This window comes from Triturus cristatus, chromosome 2_2, assembly GCF_964204655.1.
Source record: "Triturus cristatus chromosome 2_2, aTriCri1.1, whole genome shotgun sequence".
Lineage (NCBI taxonomy): Eukaryota > Metazoa > Chordata > Amphibia > Caudata > Salamandridae > Triturus > Triturus cristatus.
In genome coordinates, this window is record NC_140582.1 from 596,962,549 (window position 1) to 596,985,366 (window position 22,818).

Consider the following 22,818-nt stretch of genomic DNA (forward strand, 5'->3'; position numbering starts at 1 on the left):
TTTCCGCCTTTACTGGCGATGACATTTAAAATGTCAAATAAAACACAAAGAAATGCTTGTCCTTGTAAGAATGTTGTTAGATGCGGGCTAATTCCATTAAATACGGGTTGTGCACCATAAAGATTGATGTGAATCCGTGCAGAACACTGATGTTTGAAGATATGGGTTGAACATCATATTATTAGATCAATATTTGAGATGTGCAGGCCACAAAGCAACAGAAGCAGTTGGATGCCAGCACTGCACAGTGACAGGCGACAATCAGATTCAAACACGAGATCTGCTCCTGTATCCTGCTAAAAGCATCAATTGTTCAAGGAAAGCAGGTATTCCATCCACTACCAAATATTGGGACTCTCTTTAGCAGAAAAAATAAATCGAACCTTCCTGAAAGTGCACAGCTCATACGGGTTACCTAACATTTCCCATCATACATCAATACTAGCGTGTTCACTTAGCATCCGAGCAAAAAACTCGATCAATCAAATCACAAAGGTGCTCTAGAACCCAAGTATCCGTAACCACTTTATTTACCAGTGCAAAATCGACTTTGTTGTGCACAAACCCGAAATTGCACTGGAAAATGGATATTCGCACATTATCACAGCATGGGGTAATTTTAGGTGTGAGAAACTCTCTTCACAGTGGGTGTGCTGGGGTTCCAGTGTGGGTAAACCTTCAAAATATGGTAAAAATCCCAAAACTTATTTCTGAATTCAGAAATGATTTGCAGGTGTTTTACCACACTCAAAATAGTCCCATTCTAGTGTAAGGGTGAATCCTTTTTCAGAATGGGAAAGGAGAGGGAACACCCCAACAACTATCGTTTACTAGAAAGTTATTCAAATAAATCAACTGATTTGTAACATTCAAGCATAAGGTAATGTGCACTTGCTTTATTTAAGTGTTAAAAGTAATTTCAAAAGTAGTTAAAAGGCTGCTGGACTAAACATATTGACCCTAATTTGGATGTCGGTCAGAGGCTTTCCGACGACATCCAAGGTTTCAACCCAAACGCCATATTACAATGACGGCAGTCAGATATGAAACCGGCCGGTCAATCCGGCTGGCTTCCAATGGGCTGAAGGAGCCTGTCGTAAGCCGGAACCGCAACATAATCCCTTACAGAAGATGGTTCCGCCATCGGGATTATGATGTCAGTTTCCAACAGGCTTTCCATGTTGAGCTTTTCGACAAAGCCTGACTGAAAGTGACTTTTGGGGCCCCTAGCAGGGACCCCTCCTTACACAGCCTCCGGTTGGGATCCCTGAGGGGTGCCTGCCACGCAGTGCAGAGATTTACAGTAACTTCCATTTCTCTATGGAAGCTTAGGCTGCGTCCAGTTTCCGACTGCCGTACAAGCTCCCATAGGGAAATGGGAGTCTGCGACTTTACCATGTGTGGTCGCATCATAATTGTGGTATCGGACCGCCGACCTAAGGTCGGTCAGTTACGAAACTGCGGGGATGTCGGTCAGAGGCAACTACGACTGACATCCAAATTAGGGCCTTTGTAAGTATCAGACTCATGATGTTTGAGATAAATATCACTGGAATGGATTGAAATTGGAAATTACATTACTGTAATATGTCACAGGAAAGAAATATTGCACAATCCACATATTGCACCTGCTGCATGTCTCCAAGTTGTTTCTTAGTGAGAGATGTACACATGGTTTATCACGGTAAGCAAATATTATGAGGCTCCTCATGCGTAAAAGCAATGACTTATTTAGTGTCCAACCCATAAAACATAAAAGAATAAAATAGACCCCATAATAAAAAAATTATATAAAATTTCAAATGACAGAGAACATCACAAATTAAAAGTCTGGCAGCTGATAACCCAGGAAGTAAACAGAAAACTAGATATGACCACCACTGTTATGCCGTGGAAATCCTTAATGGTTAAAATGCTGTTTAAAGATTTTGGACACCTAAAACTCTTAGTAGTGGCAACAACCGCTTTATCTTTGCAACAGCATCTGATTGGCAAAGAAGTAAGAAATGTTCAGTGCAATTTACACAGCTAAAACAATAATTTGTTTGCAGGAATGGATTACCCCAATTAGAAGTAAAATAATTTAGTGACAGAATGTTTTGAGGAACTCTCTTTTACAAGCTGACAAGTGTGTGATGTTCTAATGGCCACAGAGTTGTGCTATAGTTAAAAAAACATTCTGGCCCTGTGCCTTATATACCTCCAGAGCAGGGCACACCAAATACTTCCGCAGCCCCCATTTTCCATTGCAAAAAAGGTAATTGCTCCAGTGCTTTGTGCCAGAGGTTCCTCATTCTAGAAATGTGAGACTTCAATATGATACTTGACACAGTAATCCCTAGGTAAGTGAATTTATCCACCTGTTCGAGGCTAAAATTCTTCTGAATAGGATTATTTTTCAATCCTTTGTGTGACCTCAACATTACTTGTTTTACCAGTGTTAATTGCTAGGCACTTGCATTTACAGAAAAAATTGAAAATGCTAAATACATTCTGTAGGCCTCTGTCAGACGTAAAGACCAAAGGGGTGTAATCAGCAAATAATAATGTTTGATTCATGATCCCGTTTAAGTTCGGGGCAGAATTGATACTTTGCAAACCTCCTGGACTCCTAGGTTTCTGAACAATGAAAACAAAACGAGCGCCAAGGAGCAGCATTTCTGGACACCTTGATTGGCCACAAATGGTTGTATTGTTTCTCCCACTGTGATCATCTAACAGTAGCAAAATTCCTGTGCGGGAGGCACATCAGAATGTTTAACAATGTCAAGGAAATACTCATACTGTAGACATATTTCCACAATGAGTGCCCCAGAGCATTATCAAATATGTATGCCATATTCACACAAAAAACACACAGGGGTTCTCCTTTCCATTTGACAAACATTTCTAGAATCAGGTGGAACCAGAGCGCCTGATCAATTGTTCCTGTTGTTTTTTCTGAACTCAGTCCGATTCTGGGGCATGATTATGTTGAATGAAACCCACTTCGAGGCTAGAGAACAGTACAGGAAAACATTTTTTGTAAATTGTCAGGCTAATAAGGGAGTAGTAACTGGGTTATAGCTATTGCCCTTCTTGTGTATTTACAATATTTCTGCACCAAGCTAGGAAGTTAGTACAGGGGCCAGCTTACTATGGCACTGCTCATAAATATAACGCAGCATCCCTAAAGAACATGGTCTGATTTGTAATGGACAGCCATTATTATATCAAGACCAGGAGGTTTGCCTCTCGTCTGTTTATCATTTGCTACCAGAGTTCCTTCAAGGTAAAAGGTTTCATTTTTGCAGACCTGTAGAATTCAGCCCGCAGCTCAAAGTGCTTCCTGCTGAGTAGTAAAAATACAGGAATGAGAAGAGTTCAAACCAACCATCTTTAGTAATTTATGCCTTTGGTGTCAATGAGTGACTTTACTGCCATTGGCAATTGTAGGAACTCTGCCTTTTCAGCATCGTCATACCATATGTTTGCCTTTTGCTGGACCCTATATTTTTGCTGGTGTCAGACAGGTTCACTTTAACCCTGCTAACCAGTGGTAAAGTGCCTTTATTCCCCCTTTAAACATGGTCAAGTGGGCACATACCTAATTGGCATATTAACTTACCTATACGTCCATAGTATATGGCACAAGATGTACCCAGGGTTTCTAAATTAAATTGTCACTAGTGGACCGCAGTAACTATTGTGCCTTGCACTACAGTGACAGTGCAAGACATGGCTTCAGGCCTACCATTGTAGCCTGACTGTTTAAAGACTGCAATTCACCCTGTCAAAATAAACCAGCTCAACAGGTCAAAACTTCCTTTTTTGATAATTATGTCACCCGTATATAAGCCTTGTAGTCCACAATAAAGGGTGCATGGTATTTGAAAGTAGGACCTATACAAATTTAATGTTAGAATGTCTTTTCAGTGACTAGCAAACAAAAGCTATTTTTGGTGTGGCAGGCCTAACTGTCCTATGTGTAAAAAATGCAATAAAAAAAACAGAGCGCATATTAAAACCCTAATACTGTATCTCAGTAATGGGACTAATTAGAAAGATAATTTAACAACACCTTTTATATTGTTATTGAAACTCCAATTCAAGGGTGAAGTGCGATTTAAATAAATTTTAAGGAAAAGTAATGTTTAGAATGTACTTTTTCCCTGCCTCAAGTTCCTGGAGGAACATGAGGCACTGGAGGTGTTTGTAAGAAGGAACCATGCATGCCATTACATGATGCACTACAACGACCACATCTTTACCATGCATGCCTTTATAAGAAATGTATTTATCACACATACATATATATATTATCTACTGGCGGTCGCCAGTAGATAGTTATAGTTAGGACCGTGTTTCCATAGGAAATCTGAAAATTATATTTTGAATAACTTTGGCGCCGGTTGACGAATCCTCGCAAAATCAGGAAGTGTCGACCGCCATTTTGTGTGTGACAGTGAAAAAGAAAGGTGGAGAACATGAAAAGGGGGCAGGGTACAGAGTTCCTGACCCCCTAGCTTTTGTCAGGGGGTCCCTGAAGGACCATGAAGGGTGAAAAAAACATTTTACTTATTTTTTAAAAATCGCGGGGTGCGCACATGGTGCGCGCACGGCGAATCATTAAAAAAATAGAATAAAAAATCAAATTTAAGTGTTTAGATGTTAGGTGGCTCTAAAAAGAGCCGTTGTGTTAATTGAGGGACAGAGGAAAAAAAAGACATGGCAAAAATTATAGGGTGCCGCACGTGTGCTGCTGTATCTTGCTCTCTATTAGCGGAATGCTGGTGTCCGCATAAGAGAGAAGAGCATTGCATGCATTGCACCGTATATGCACCCTCTTAAACAGAGGGTGTATATCAAGAGGAACCGAAGAAGGTGAAGCTGCCACCGCAGATGAAGTGCTCGTCTGAGCTGCCGATGATGTGCTCGGCTGAGCTGCTGCGGATGTGCTCGGCTGAGCTGCTGGAGGGTTTTCTCTAGCAGCTCGAGCAAAAGCCACAGGATGTACATCTCTAACGTGCCTAATCATAGTGAAGATACTAAAAGAGTATTTCTTTTTAGGATCTCCTCTTGATAAGACACGATCACAAAGAGTGCAGGTGACTTTTGGAGCATTCACCTTCTTCTGCCCCTGTGGAAATGTAAAAAAATTGCCATATAAAAGAGTCTTTCTGTTTCCTCTGTCTCTGTCTCATAAGGGTCTCCTGCTCACTCCCAGACGATGACTGCTGCTCTGCCATTCTCAAGTACTGGAGTACTGGAAAAGCTGATAAGCTCCTTCTCCAAGGGAATCAGAAGTAATAATGAGGGGAGTGGGTGTGGTGTTGGAAGTTTCTGGAACTGAAACTACTATAAACCAATGAAAAGTGTTGTTTCTAAATCACATGACTTGCCGTGCGTGCACGGTGCGCGCACGGAGCACGCACGCATGCGCGTACGGAGCACGTGCGCATGCGTGTACGCGCACGGAGCACGCACGCATGCGCATACGGAGCACGCGCGAATGGACCACGCGCGTACGGAGCGCGCGTGGAGCACGTACGCATGCGCACACGGAGTACGTACGCATGCGTGCACCATGCACGCACCGTGCGCGCACGGACAAAATCCCTTAAAAAAAATGTTTAAAGTGTTTAGAAGTTTATAGAAGATATTAACTATGCTGTTCAACTCTATCCAAATAAAAATAAAATAAAAAAAAATGAGCCATTCCATATTACAGGATAAAGTTAATCTATAACTATATATATAGGTAGCTTATTGTAAAATAAATATTTAAAAAATATAAAAATACATTCATAAATTAGCATTTAAAAAACCTTGCAAATTCACTTAAAAAACCATAGGTTTCACACACGTTATAGTTAGGAATTAGCATTTAAAAAACCTTGCAAATTCACTGAAAAAACCATAGGTTTCACACAGGTTATAGTTAGCTGGACATTTCACTCGTAAAAAAACAATGAAATTCCCCCGTTATAGTTAGTTCAGCTAACTATAACTCGCACGCCCGCAATCCACTGCTGATGACGTCACATATTACATCACTCATGACATGGTCAGTGGCATCACTCATGACATCACTGATGACATCATCCTTGTGATAGAGTGGCGGTCGCGCGAGTTATAGTTATCTGAACTAACTATAACGGGGGAATTTCATTGGTTTTTTACGAGAGAAATATCCATCTAACTCTAACCTGTGTGAAACCTAGGGTTTTTTAAGTGAATTTGCAAGGTTTTTTAAATGCTAATTCCCAACTATAACGTGTGTGAAACCTATGGTTTTTTAAGTGAATTTGTACGGTTTTTTAAATGCTAAGTTATGTATTTCTTAATATATTTTTAATTTTTGATTTTTTTTACCGTGCGCGCACCCCGCGATTTGTTACAAAAAAATGAAATGTTTTTTTCCCCCTGGGGGGTCCTTCTGTGACCCCCTGACAAAGGCTAGGGGGTCAGGAACTCTCTCCCCTGCCCCCTTTTCACGTTTTCCACCTTTTTTCCCCCCTTTCCTTTTCAGTCGAGAGACAAAATGGCGGCCGACACTTCCTGATTTTGGCCGATTCGAATGTTGACTGACATCTAACAACCAATCAGAATTTCGCTCGCACACGGCACCTTGCGCGCACGTGCGCGCGTATAGATATTCATATGCTTTTAAATGCTATTTTCTCAGGAAATACTAAACAGATTGACACCAGACCTGCAAAAGGCACTTCCCTGACCTGAGGACTACCTCTCTGCCAAATTTCAAGTAATTCTGTTCAGCCGTTCGGGTTGTACCTTCGACTAAAGGTCCTATGGAAAAATGCATGGGGAAAATGCGTTTTGGGACCCCCCTTTTTTCTCGGCCCCCGCTTGACGAATCACCCCGAGACTTTCAGGGTAGGAGCTGAGCGGAGCGCCCCATTAGTTTTGAAAAATTTGCGAAGATTCGTCAACCGGCGCCAATGTTATTCAAAATAGAATTTTGAGATTTCCTATGGAAACACGGTCCTAACTAGAACTATCTACTGGCGTCCGCCAGTAGATTATATATATATATATATATATATATATATATATATATATATATATATATATATATATATATATATATGCATCAAAAAATAAAGCCCCACTCCGACTTCTGTGCAAACACAAGACTTTATTCGTCTGAAGCAGCATATATATACCTCAAGTCCTGACCGGTTTCGGCGTCACCACGCCTTGCTCACAGGTGAGTTCAATATTTACCATGTGGTCACGAGGCCATAGGATCAACTACAGCCCCCAGCATGCATCATCGTTGCTTTGTAATCACGAGGCATTGCTTAATATTCATGTTTTGCCCAAATAGCGTTTTATGAACAATGTCCCAACAACGTACCAATTTGTAATGTGCACGCATTCCTTCTCACAGCAAGTGCACTTTTATGCTGCCTCTGTCCATGATAAGGGTTAGCACTGCGGAGCTTCCAAGAGGAGAAAACTCCCCTATTCCCTTTCTCTCTGATGCGCTACCAATACTTCTGGCAATCCTTCGTTTGGTGCGCGAGAGCGTGTCATGCCCCCTCCATAAAATCCAGCACAACATCCTCCGTTTACTGGGGGCCACCGACTCTGCAGGGTGGGCTCAAATATCAAAGTCCAAGTTTATTGAGGGAGCAGGAAACAGCGTATTCATTCCCCCAAACACAAATTGCCATACCGGTTTCGGGCAACACGCCCTTGTTCACTGGCCATGCGCGTAGTTAACAGCTGGTTGAACTTAACCTCCAATACCCGCCTTTGTAGATTCACAGGTAAGTTGCCTTCTGGGTAAGGTAGTTCGTTATTTCCACAGTGGGTACTGTAAAACTGCGTGCATGTGTTTCATTCCCCTTGGTGGGTTGCGTGGAGGAACAAAACAACGTCGTCATGCATTGAAAGTCCCGCAATAGTGGAACTGCCACTTCCACATGGCTCCAGGGGTCCGGAGCCGTGGTCCGCCATTGTTCGCGGCAGAGCGTCTCAGCGGCAAGGCACGCCATTTGTAAATATCAAAGTCCAAGTTGCCCTATGCGAGACGCCACACAAGTAGTAGTTTCTCCTTACATTTATTGAGGGAGCAGGAAACAGCGTGTTCATTCCCACAAACACAATGAACACACTGTTTCCTGCTCCCTCAATAAGTGAATCTACAAAGGCGGGATATTGAAGGTTAAGTTCAACCAGCTGTTAACTACGCGCATGGCCAGTGAACAAGGGCGTGTTGCCCGAAACCGGTATGGCAATTTGTGTTTGGGGGAATGAACACGCTGTTTCCTGCTCCCTCAATAAATGTAAGGAGAAACTACTACTTGTGTGGCGTCTCGCATATATATATAGAGAGAGAGAGAGAGAGAGAGAGAGAGAGAGAGAGAGAGAGAGAGAGAGAGAGAGAGAGAGAGAGATAAATATATAGATGTATCCCAAGTTGTGCATAAATCTTCTGTTCAGGTTGCATTGGCCGAAACAAAAGAGAAACACACCGCAGCGTTAATATATTTCAAGCATGTTTATTTGATCAGTGCAACATCTCTGCCCAATGCGTTTCAGAGCTTCTTGATCACGGGTCAATTCACCTTCAGCTTCCTGATTCTTTTAACACCACATGTGATTTCTAGTGCATAACAGATATAAAAAACAGAGATTAATTCATAGAAGTAGAATTGTTGAATTGGAATAAGAATTGCCTGAAAACATGCAAATGTATATATGTATTCTGAAGTTTAAAATTTTTCCAACCAAAAATGAATGCTGTTTAGTATTGTAAAAAAAAATATGAAAACACAGATAATATTCACCATTTTATTTTGAAATTGTTCTTATTTTTGTTAAAATACGTAAGTGATATAGTTAAATATTTCCTTCCTGCTTTTTTTAATGGCGATTATTTAATGGGATAATGTTGACAAGCTGAAATTCAACTCTGTGTTGTAATACGGGAAAGTCTGTTTTTTTTATCTATTATGCACTAGAAATCACACGTGGTGTTAAAAGAATCTGGAAGTTGAAGGTGATTTGACCCATGACCAAGGAGCCGGGATCTCTGAAATGCATTGGGCAGCGTTGTTGCACTGATCAAATAACCACTTGAAATACATTAGAGCTGTGGTGTGTTTCTTTTCAGTTTTGGCCTTAACAACCTAAACAGAAGATTTATGCATGAGTTGGGATAAATAGGGGTTTGCTACCCCACCGCAAGCTCACCTTATCTAAGCAGGCTTGGGTCTCAGAGATTAGCAGGACTGTATTTTGTTGCAAAATGCCCTTGTCTGCCCCACCACGTTCAAGGGAACTACGCGTAGAGATCACAAAACGGAAGCGAGAGAAACGCAGTAACCGCATGGCAATGAGGAAGGTAGAGGCGTTGGAGGACGCTGACAGCGGAGATCTTACAGTGCTACGGGTAAGCAAAACTCTTGGTTTTTCCTGGAGCTTTGGATCAATAAGTGTGAAGGAGTTTTATGGGCCTGACACGTTCCATTCTTTTGGTTCGTTGTCAGAGTATAAAGCGTGACACAATTACAATCAGAATTTGATTGCCTGTCAACAAATGAGAATCATTTCACAAGTATGGGAGCAACTAGAGATTGCAAAAGGAGGGAGGTGACTGAAAAATTGTTCGAGAGAACGGCTGGAATAAGTAACAAGGATGAATCAGGAACTAATCAAGGACTCAATGAGGCATATGATAAAAAAAAACTTTTGGGATAGCCTTTGGAAAAGCCGTTGGAAATTATTGAAGCAAGAGCAGTCTAAATGGTGGGAAGCCACTAACTTACAAAAATATATTGATAGTGGCAGAGTTCTGAGAGGACTAAGAATGTTGTATAACACCTGGATTCAATAATCCGGATCCTGAGATGGTGGAGGAGTAGGCAGCTAATAATCATAATTGTTTCACAACAATGCTAAAACTATTGGTCAAGTATGCAAAGAAAGATTATGAGAGATTGCCCTTGGAAATAGACGAATACACAAAGGAGCTTAAAGAAAAATGCATCAATGACACATTTGACAAATGATATGACTAAGCTTGAGACAAGATTGGAAAAAGTGGAAGAAGAAATAATAGCTAAAAAACAACTAGAGATCTAGTGGACTATGAAAAAGGCAAAATTCTGACATTTAGAAAGAAATTTGACGACTTGAGAAATGCCACACAAAATAAATCATATATGAAACAACCATCTACCTCCAAGAAAATCGCAATAGGACCCTCTAAACAGCAAAGGGCGGTAGATGGTCTCCAAATAGATTTAGCCAAAAGCAACAAAAGTGAAAGTGTTGCATCAGTACAATCCGATACAACAGGAGTAAAATATATTTTTTTAAGAGTTCAACCTGATGGCCCAGGGTAGATTATCAACCCAAATAAACAGAGTTGCACAGGTATACAAAGGTCGTGGAGGCAAAGGAGGCAACAAAGAAAATGTAAAGAAACAGGACAATACAGAAAGCCTGGTGGGAATGCAAACAAGAGGGTAGAAATTGGCAAAATGATGAATAGAAAAACAGTGGTAAATCTTTCGAACAACCCCACAAATTTAAGTTTTATCTTTAGGTTTATCATTTTGCCCCACTTCACGTTTTGAGTACACTCAAAGCCATATTGATTTGTTTCATTTTATGAGAAAATTGAAATTGAAAAAATGTTATGCTAACAAATGTCAAGTGATTGACAGAAATGTTTCCGAAAGACCAATCAATTTAAAAATCAGTGATATTGAGTTGTTACATACGATGAATGAATCCTAATTTTAGTGATGATCCCTTTTTAGGTCTCGCCTACGCAGCGCGCATGACCTGCATAGGCAAAAAGACCTTTAGCTATTGCTACGGCTTTTCAGCAAAAAACGTGCATGTGTTCCATTGCCTTCAATGGGAAAGTGTGTACATCTGGCGATTGCCTTGCGGGAGCGAGCTTAACACCATATGTTTGTAATTAACTTACAAACACATGGTGCCCCTGGCTCACTCCCACAAGGGAAACGCTTTGTGTGCTCTCACACTCCCCCACCCCTCCCACTTTTAGCACGTGGGGCGTGCGCACTGCTTTTCTATGTTGTTTGCAGTTCATACGTCTATGAGCACATCAATGTGCTGTAAGTAAACAGCTGAGCCTCGCTGTCTTCGCAAAGTGACAGAAACAAGTGATTTAGGGGACACGATTTGCCATTGTATGTTGAATGTAGAAAGGTACATGGAAACTTGTTCCTTTTCCATAACCTTTTATAAAGGAGCATCATCTGCAGAACACATAACAACTTGCTCCTTCCAGTGACTGCTGTTAATGAAGTATTCGGTTACTTTGAAATGCTTTCAGGATGGAACTGGAACTATATATAACTTGACTTTGCAAGCTACTGATCTCGCTTGAAAAACCGAACACACTTTTTCTACTGTATGTTTTTCTTCTTAACAATAAACGTGCTGGATAATTAAACCTAATTAGGGAAACCACTGTGTTTGCCTTTTGACTTCCTGACTGTCGTGGATGTGTTGCTAACATTTCTTATGAAGCACATCCGGTGTGTGACTAAGAAAAGGCAGCAGCCTCAGAAGCAGGATGACATGCAGCAGCCTCAGAAGCAGGATGACATGCTGAAGTCTCCTGACCCGACTGGGTTGGATCTTTCAACAGAGTAGCAGACTTCCACTTTGTTGTTATAAACTAGAGAAGAAATAAGAGCAATAACGAAAGTCATTGTTATTGGCATCACTTGTGAGCTGTAAGTGCCCGAGCCCATGGGAGCCGGGCCAGGGGGCATGTGATATAAAGCTTTCATTCCTCACAAGAAAGACACTAGCAACGCTCACAGGGAAAAAGGAGGGTCTGACCGTGGCACAGTGGTTCTCTGGGATTTAAATGTGCAACCTAACATATTTGGAGCTGCACATAGAATTGTGGAGGACTTTGTCTTGTGGAGAATCAGTAGGGTGAGGGGCAGGTAAAAACAAGCATTGGCATAGGCAATAGGTCTCGCCTTTGGGACCGTATGAGTGTTTAGCCATGCAACAGTAGATGTTGTTGCACCAAGGATATTGTGCTGTATAACTAAATACTTATAAGGTCCCAAAGGCGAGACCTGTTGGCTATGCCAATGCTTGTTATATTTGGTAAATGATTATGTAAATACGCATTGAGTTGCACCAGAGGTTTTAAACCGAAATCTATTTTTATGCCACAGTTCGAGAACAATAGTATTTATACATTTGAAAGAGGTGTGACTAATGAATTTGAGAAAATTGATAAGAAAAAGATTTTTTTTCAAAAATAATTTGAATAAAGCACAGTTAGATGTGATAAGGGAGTTGAGATGCAACAACAATATTGTATTAAAAAAATATGATAAAGGTGTAAATGTAGTTGCGCTCCCTAAAGAAATCTATCTAAATGAAATTTACAAACAATTCAATGACATTGACATATATGAGTTAACCACTAGACAAAAATATGAAAATGCGAACAAAGAATATCAAGAAAAACTGATTGAATGGATGTATAATAACCTAATAGAAGGGGGAAATATCAATTTCTAACCTGTAAATTTCCAAAACTACCAGCTTCTGCCTACATTTCCTAAAGATAGTGTAAACCCATCAGGTAGACCCATTGTCTCCTCAAGAGGGAGATCATTTGGAAATACCTCGAGGTACGTGGATTTTTTTCAGCAGCCTTTTGTATAATCTCTTCCCTTGTACAGTAAAGATACTGGAGATTTTTTGAGGTTAATTAATGAGACCAGAGGGTGCTTTGTGTATCTTGTAATTAATGAGATCACCTGAGAAGAGAACTATACATTAATGTGTTTAGACGTTAATAGTCTATACACATGCATTCCTCACTGATTAGGAATCAAAGCCAGTCGACATTTTTTGAGAGCAAGATCTCTGTCCTATCTATTTTAAACTGAAATGCTTCTAGATATGATGCATTTATGCCTTACCTACAATGTTATCACTTTTGATAAACATATTTATAGACAAACCCATGGAACGGTGATGGGGACCTGCTTTGCCCCCAGTTTTGCTGGGTTGTACCTGGGCTGATGGGTGGAGCAGGTCGTAAGTAACATTTGTCATTTTGATAACCATGTCGTCCTGTGGGTACAATATATTGATGATATTTTATGCATTTGGAAAGGTGATCTAGCTCAAGCATGTGATTTTGTCAATTTATTAAAATGCAACTCTTTGAATCTTACATTTACCAGTCACATGCACAAAACCACAATAGACCTTTGGGATTTGAGATTAAATGTCAATGGTAAGCGATTGGAAAGCAATCTGTTCCGTAAGGAAACTGCAGGGGATAGTCTATCGCATGCAGAAAGTTTTCATCCAAAGAATTTGATCTAAAGTATCCCTTTCAGTAAATTGTTAAGAGCCAAAAGGAATTGTAGTTTGGAGGAAGGGTTTCAAAAAGAAAAACAGATTATGATAGGCAGATTTCTAGAAAGAGGATATTCAAAGAAGGTGATCAAACAGGCATGAGAAAAAGTGAACAAATGTATGAGAACTGAACTTTTAACTCTCAGCACTGGAAGTCAGGCACAAGGATATTTAGTGAGGTTTATTACCTCTCTTTATAGTCAAGCCTGGGAAGTTATGCTAATCTGCATGCCGCCTTACAAGAGGCTGAAAAATGGCCTCCTTAGGACCTCCCTCTAACAGAGCAGTAATCATCGTCCTTCCCAAAAAGGAAAGAGACCCACTCTTGTGCAGCAGCTACCGCCCCATCCCTTTCCTAAATAGAGACATTAAAATATTAGCCATCATTCGAGCTGCTGAATGAGTAAGGTCAAACAATCCCTTATCCATTATACACAGATTGGATTTGCCCTGGGCCGCTCCTCTAGAAACCATGTTCGTGCCTAGGCCCACACTCTATTGTCCACAAATGAAGATGTGGTGGCCCTCTACGGAGACGCAGAAAATGTGTTTGACTCAGGGTACCTCTGTGCCGTTATGAAACGCTTCAACCTAGGAGAACAGTTTATTTCCAAGGTACGCCTGCTCTATGACTATCCCGTGGATCAGGTCAACTGTGGGGGATTCCTCTCAGACACCTTTTGAACCCATAGAGACACTCGCCAAAGCTGTCCCTCTCTTGTTCCTACTGCCATGGAGCCTTTGGCCTCTCTCATTTACCCCTTCCACACATAGCGGGTATACCTATTCCAGACGGCCTCTCCAAAATATACCTATATGCTGACGACATTCTTCTTACCCTCAGAGATCTCCCACGCTCCCTACCGGCACTACTGCAAGTCACTGATGGCTTTTCAGCCGTGTCAGGCTACAAGGTAAACTAGGACAAGAGCGAGGCCCTCCCACTTTCCTCAGGCACCACAAAGGCAGCGATTCATGGTTACCCCTTCTGCTGGAAAACCTCTGACTTAAAAACCTTGGGGTCCTGGTAACAGAGGCTTAGAAGGTATGATCGCAGATAACATGATACCCCTGATTGAACAGACTTCAACAAATGGTCCCTACTGGGATTCTCTATGTGGGGCAGGGTGCAAGCCGTGCGAATGGTGACAATGCCGCGCTTTTGAACTATAAAGTATTCTGTGATTAGGAATGTTGGCCTCCAATACTGAAATCATGATAAAATGTGTATTTATGAATATATAACTTTGAACGACAAAGAAGAAAAAGAGATCCTCGTGCTTATTGTTAAATCACATGTTATTTAGAAATGTGTTTTTTCGGCAGGTCGTGGATTGATAGTGTGTAGTGATTAAATTGTTTTGAACTCTTTCTTAGCACTAGAACTTACAGATTGTTTATATTTGTTTATATTTATCTAAACACCTATAATTGGATATATATAAAAAAAATTGTAAATAGAGAACTCCTTTTATAAAATTATTTTTAATTGTATATATGTTTGTAAATATTATTGTAAATATAATACATATTATGTATACTAATTTTGTAGCCCTGAAGAAGTCCGTAGGGACGAAACGCGTTGGCTACTGTTGTGGGTTTTTTAAGAAGATTATGAATAAATAAAATTGAAACCAGACCTGCTGAATGAATCTGAAATCTTGTTATACTAGACCTGTTTTGATATTGAGTGGAGTGCTGGATCATTTTGTTCTTGTCTAACAATGCCACGCTTTACCTGTGGCCTGGAAATGTTGCCCATCGTGGTGCCTTTAGCTTCTCTGAGTCTCATAGATACTCGAATACTGGCCTTTGTTTGGGGCTCTACCCACCCCTGTTCAGCCACATCCAAGCTCATGGCCCACCGTTCTTGTGGTGGCCTGGGCTTACCATCTCTGGAATCTTCCTTGCCCCTAAATCTCTCTCAGCTCACCTACTTGTTTCCTGAAACATTCCAGAAACATTGGATTACCCACAGTGGGTCACAACGGAATGATCACTAACTAGTGGTGACGGCCTTGGCCCTCTCTATGGGGACTATACCCACCAACTATCTCCTCCACACTCCGTGATACAGGCTATACATAAAGCATGACATTGTGCACACCGCAACCACCACCGACACTCCAAGCCCCGCTATGGGGAACGGACAGTATCCGAATTAATGGCCAGACTTTTAGTGGCACAGATGGAAGGCAGTAGGTATACAGACTCTGGATCAGATACTATCAAACAGCAATTTGAAGCCTTTTGCTCAGCTACGGGGAACATTTGGGTTACCCCCGCAGCAGGCCTGGCAGTACCTGCAGCAGCAACACTTTCTGAAGCGAAGTTTTGGTCCTCGTCATTGGGCCCTACAACCCTTATTTATTTAGTTAGTTAGTGTGTTGTAACCTCTTCAGCCAGGATAGCTTGAATCCAGTGGGTCCCGTGCTCTCCATGCCACTGGAATCAAGCTATCCTGACTAAAGAGGGGTGAAACCCCGAAACCGGTCCTAGGATGCTTGTTTCCAGTCCAGGGAGGACCTGGCCTGGCAGTTCGGGCTGGACTGTTCCCATGTGGCACAGGGTCAAGACTGATTTGCATATGACTGGGTCCAAACTGGAATGGCATGGTGAGCAAGGAAACGATGGATTTAGGCCCAGATCTCTGTACTGGGGTGAATGTATGACATTGTTCTGCATTCTATCCATCAATAGTTCTTTTTGCATTTGTCACCCCGAGTGGGACGGGTATGCTCAGACGTGAGTCCCTTGCTCTCCATGCCACTGGAATCAAGCTATCCTGGCTGAAGAGGGGTGAAACCCCGAAACTGGTCCTAGGATGCTTGTTTCCAGTCCAGGGAGGACCTGGCCTGGCAGTTTGGGCTGGACTGTTCCCATGTGGCACAGGGTCAAGACTGATTTGCATATGACTGGGTCCAAACTGGAATGGCATGGTGAGCAAAAAACGATGGATTTAGGTCCAGATCTCTGTACTGGGGTGAATGTATGACATTGTTCTGCATTCTATCCATCAATAGTTCTTTTTGCATTTGTCATCCCGAGTGGGACGGGTATGCTCAGACGTGATTTACGAGGTCCTTTAGGGACCCCCTGAGAAGGCCTAGGGGGTCAGGGACTCTCTACCCTGCCCCCTTTTCACGTTCTCCACTTGTGTTTTTAGCTCTCTTCTGCTTCTAAAACTCAAAATGGCGGCTGGGGGGTGCGCGCACTGTGCGTGCACCCCGCGATTTTTTGAAAAAAAATTAGATGTTTTTTTCACCCTTCGGGGTCCTTCAGGGACCCCCTGACAAAGGCTAGGGGGTCAGGAACTCTCGACCCTGCCTCCTTTTCACGTTCTCCACCTTTCTTTTTCACTGTCACACACAAAATGGCGTCCGACACTTCCTGATTTCGACCGATTGGAATGTTGACTGACATCTAACCACCAATCAGAATTACGCTCGCGGACATTTGGTGCGCGCCGCGCGCACGGTGCGCGCATATAGATATTTATGTACTTTTAACTGCAATTTTCTCAGGAACTACTGAACAGATTGACACCATATATGCAAAAGGTACATGCTTGACCCGAGGACTACCTCTTTGCCAAATTTCAGTAATTCTGTTCAGCCGTTCGGGCTGTACCTTCCACTAAAGGTCCTATGGGAAAATGCATAGGGAAAATGCGTTTTGGGACCCCCTTTTTTTCAGCCCCCGCTTGACGAATCACCCCGAGACTTTCAGGGTGGGAGCTCAGCAGAGCGCCCCATTAGTTTTGAAAATTTCACGAAGATAAGTCAACCTGCGCCAAAGTTATTCAAAATAGAATTTTCAGATTTCCTATGGGAACTCGGTCCTAACTATAACTATCTACTGGCAACCGCCAGTAGATAATACACACATATATAAACATATATATAATCTGCATATCTATATAAATACAAATAAAAAAGCATGCATACATATACATATATGCATACATATGCATGTTATGTACATGAAAGTTTGAAAAACAAGAATACAAGCAAAGCTAAAAAGCCACCTAATTACAAACAGAATTGCTTTAACTTAAATGAGTGCGAGACCTATTGCATTTTCAATGCTTGTTTACTTTGGTTCCATCAAGAATGCATTCAGATGTGTCACACATTTGCCATAAATTCTGAATGGTAGCACTCTAGTTGCTCATTAGATCACTGTAGTAAAGCTACTGCTCACCACGGAAGTCTGCTGCTGGTATACAAAGTGCATTTTTCTTCTGTCTGCATGTCAGAATTCTTTAATGAAATAGAAGAGGATTTGAGAAGTCAAAATGTGCCCTAATTTTTCTTTCTGCAGCACTAATCATAATTTCTATGGCAAAATGAACCCCCTCATTTTTTTCCTTTGCAAATTAAATGTTTTAAGTGTTACCACTTTATTCCAATCAAGATGGCTTCGGGTGTGCCATACTTTTGTCATGAGTAAGACTGTTAGCACTCTAGTTGTTCTTTAGAACACTCTGGGGCATTCTGTAATTGGGCTATACTTGGGCTACATCTGGGTGATATTTGTGCTACATTTGGGCTCTTTTGTAAGCCTGGGTGTAGTGGGCGTAGTGGAGCTACGTGGAGCAGCGCGTAGTGTGCCCAAATCTACGCACACTCGTGCGCTCCGCGTAACTCCACTACGCGCCGCCCGCCTCCCGCCCACCCTCCTTTTAAAATAATGTCATGTATGATAAAATAATGAAATATAAAGGCTTACCTGCAGCGCGGCGTCTCCGGGGCTCCCTCTTCCTCATTCACAACTTCTTGTCACAAATGCGCGGACGCCCGCGCATGCGCATTTCTCGCAAGAAATATATGTTTTATATAGCGCAAACTTGACCCGAATCTAATCAGGTATCAGTGCGCTTTACATAGCACCAGTTACGTTACATGAGGACACACATTCATTTTTTTGTTAGGCACGGGGAGATTAAGTGATTTGCCCAGAATCACAGGATATTTAGCGTCATTACCGAGACTCGAACCCAGTTCCCCCAGGTCCGAGGTCGAGCGCCCTAACCGTTAGGCCAACTCCTCTCCTAACTATAACTATAGCTAACTATAACTCGCGCGCCCGCAATGCACTGCTGATGATGTCACATATTACATCACTCATGACATGGTCAGTGACATCACTGAAGACATCACTGATGACATCTCAAATTACATCACTGATGACATCATACAGTGAATGTGTGTTTCTCTAAACTTTAAATATTTTTCATATTTATCTATGCCAAGGTGTATTGAAGAATGAGTGGATTTACAAGCGTCTGAAGGGATTATTTTGTAGGCACATGACTGACTGTATACGTGAGTGATTGAACGTGTATAACTGAATGCATGGCTTAGTGACTAAACTGTGTGAAAGTCTGTTTTAACCTCTCAGTTGGTGTGTAAGCGGCTGCATGGGTTGATAAGTATCTACATAGGTGTCTATATGGGTTATTGATTTCTTGTCTGAGTATCTGTATGAGTGCCTGAGTGTCTGTGTGGGTCGGTGGAGGGGGTGTGACTCTGCGCACAGATGTCTGCGTGGGTAATTCACTGGTTGTATGGATTCAAAAGTGCATCTGAGAAGGGCTGTATGGGTGACTTAGTGTGTTTATGGGTGTGTGGTGAGTGAATGTTTCAGTAGTATATGTGTGAGTAACTACATATGTTTTAAGGCAGTATATGTGAGTGTTGGAGTATATAAATGACTATATGTCAGAGTAAGTTATTTGAAGAGTGGGTGTATAAATGAGTGTCTGCTTGTATCACTGATTGTATAAGACAATAGGTATGTCTTAGTATCTGCATAAATAAGTGATGTGGTGTGTGTATAAATAACTCAGTTGGTGTATATAACTGTATATATGAGTAAATGAGTATGTAATTCATTCTTTGCATGACTAACTAGGTGTGTGACTAACTCTATGGATGAGTGGTAGAGTGTGACTATGTATAGGTGTATCAGTACATATTATAGTACTGTATTGATGAGTAACTGTATGTGTAAGACACTGGTTGTGTGTATAGACCTAGGAAATAGTCGGTGCTATGTAGTATCTGGCATTCTTGTGTGTATGGTTTCAAAAATAGTAGTCTGTACTTTAGAGTGCGTGTTTCATAGTTTATATTAGGGCATCAGTATGTGCATCAGATTATCATGTGGATGATGTCATCAGAGATGTCATTTGAGATGTCATCAGTGATGTCACTGACCATGTCATGAGTGATGTAATATGTGACGTCATCAGCAGTGCATTGCGGGCGCGCGAGTTATAGTTAGCTCAACTAACTATAACTGGGGAATTTCTCTGGTTTTATATGAGTCAAATATCCAACTAACTATATTGTCCGTGAACCCCATGGTTTTTTTCAGTAAACGTCTAAGGTTTTTCAAATGCTATTTCCTAACTATAACGTCTGTAAAACCTATGGTTTTTTCAGTGAATTTTAAAGGTTTTTTAAATGTTAATTTCATATTTTAATATTAATAAAACCTATATTTTTTCTAATTGTTTTTTAATATTTTGCAAATCTATTATCCTTTTTTTAACTTTAAAAATGATGTAATGTTTTATATCTTCCCCAAAAAATATGCATATCAAACTTTTTTTTTGTTGAGAAAACTACAGTCCCGTACCGGTACTCTACCAACCTCGATCAGCACGCGAATCCTATCTACCACATTTAAATGATGCGCATTTTGTATCCGACAGGTTTGTGACACCACATTCCGCGTAACAACATGTACATATGAGGTCGCACCAGCTGCTACTTTAGTATGCGTCGGGTACACACTACCAAGCCATGCGTTACGTCATGTACGTATGGGGTCGTGCCCGCTTTGCATTGCAAATGCGATGAGTGCACGCTGCCACACCCTGTTTTACATCAAAACTATATATAAATAACTTTAAAGTGTATATGAGAGCAAGCGATAATCTAACATATTTAAACATTTATATATTTTTAACTGTAATAAACTTATATTTTAGCAATTATATTTTCTCAAAATCACGTCGGGTGCGGTCTACTTGCGCACTAGGTGCGCGATTGACATGTGACCATAAAAAAAGCACTTCATTAGTTCATAACATTTCCCATTGTAACAGTTGGAAAACGCCACCCATTTTAGTCAATCTCTGTACTGCATTTGATGAGACACACCTCTTCTGCTTAGAGAGCTTTTTTCTAAACTTTTTGCAATGTACACATATTTTACACTACACACAACATGCAACCATCATCTTCATCAATATTCATGGTCTGTAAAGTAGCCTTCCACCTGTGATAGCCATACACCTACAAGTTACATAACCAAAGTTTTCCCCACTACCAGAGGTAACATAGTTCCATACACTGCCCACAGCACAATGTAATATCATACGGCTCCGGGGTGGTACTATCATGCATAGATAATGAACACACGGACAAGGATAGATAGTGGAAGTGGGTATGAGCACATACACTCGACACCTTTTTATTACCAGGGTCACATATCCAGTAACGTCTGTGGTGGATGCGTGTGGAGTCAGTGTAAACCATTCCTCAAGGAATAGTTGCTGCTATCATCTACTACAATAGTAATCATTGGATCACACACAGACATTCAATAATAAAAGAATCAATAGTTTGTACTGCAATAAGGTAGGGACAGTAGATGTTAAGTAATACAGAAAAATATTCTGTCGTAAAAGAAACACAACGTATGGTATGCTGAGACACAATTAATAGATTAGAAATAATACACAAAAAGATTTTATCATAAAGGGTCCATCAGTTTTAGTGCACTCAGAAAGCCACATCCAAATCATTCAGCATGTCAACAACAAGCAATGATGTGTGCTGTAGATGGACAGGCCGTACTTGGAGTAATATCTGTTGCCATCAACAGAACATCATCAGCAATAGCAACTCAATCTAAATTGTGAACACTGCTGTCTACAGTGTAGGCCAGAGAGAATGGTCAGCAAGGGCCCACAGCTACGTAAGGTGGAATTCAGCTACACAGTATGTCGTACGCGAAGCAACAAAAGCGTGTCTGGAGCCTGTAATAATACGTATTCATGGTGTAGACAGAGCGCACTGGAGCAATGTTTTTTCCTACAGAACTGCGTCATCTACAAGACCAACTCGATCTGAATTGTGAACACTGCTATCTGCAGTGTTAATTGTAAACAGTACGTAATCACAAAAGAAACTCCACAGTGTGTGGAGGGGGAATGGGAGGCGTGGGGTTCTAGGAGCTAGCGGCCTCCATTGCTAGATATTAACCACAGAAAGCTGCTCCTGTTGACGTGTGACCCTACTACAGTTCTAGAACTGTTGTGAGTTGGGACATCTCACAAAAAGTGACGGACTGGTCTCACACACCACCTGGTGTCATGCTTCATCATCGGCCAGTCCTCGCCCTCCAAAACCTTCGTTTGATGGAGGGCGGGCATACACCTGGAGACAGGGATGCACTTCTAAACTAAAGAGTGGGGGCCCATGGGGTGGAACGTGAAGTTAAAAACCATTATAGTTACCAGAAGGAAATTTTTAATTGACCAATAACTATATGATGCTAAAAACAAAAGGACGGGGGGTGGGGTAGTTAGTGTCCCCTAACCGTCTTGTGGAAGGTCGACATGTTTCTGCCTTGTTGGCCCGAGCGGGTCCAGGGCATTCATCAGGACCTAAGTTCAAATTAGGGCTCCGTTCTTACCAACAGGTAGCAAGAAATTACCACTGCGCGGGTGTGGCGAGGGCCACGCTCCGCTTCCTAATTGGCTTCCAACCGTCAAGCCCTAGTTGAGACAACTACTTGCCACATGGGGGGAAGGGAGGGGACACTCCTGTTCAATTGTCTCAGGCAAAGTGTCCCGCGGTCAGCCTATGGTGTTGCTCCTGGTCCTCCCGAATGTGACATTCGGGAGGACCAGGAGCAACAGCACTTTATTTTAGGTAGCCTCAAAATCTTTATGGGGTCTACTTTCGGGCCTCGCAAACCTCATCCCTTTTTTTTTCTTTATTGCACTGCAGTGAGACTGTGAGAGCATGCACATTACTCACTACTTAGAAGTGCAGACATCATGCCAGGTGACTCGCATTGTAGGAGAAGGGAAATCCTTTAAAAAGGCACTTTTTCTCTCAGAATTTCTCTTCTCTTTTTGTAACGCAGGAGCAACATCATCACGGGGTAATTAGCAAACACACCACCAGGCGGGTATCACCCATTGCCCCGGACTTCCTCAAACAGCTTCCCGAGCGCGCACACACACAACCGCACCCGAGTACTTCACAGGTTTTCAAAAGATCATTTTTTGGTAAAGAAGACTCTGTTCTTTTTCACCCCTGAAAAAATTAGGTTCCTCGAAATTTCGCTCTGGTTGCGCCTCTTCAAACTACCACAAGCAAGCAACTCCACCACGAACCTGCT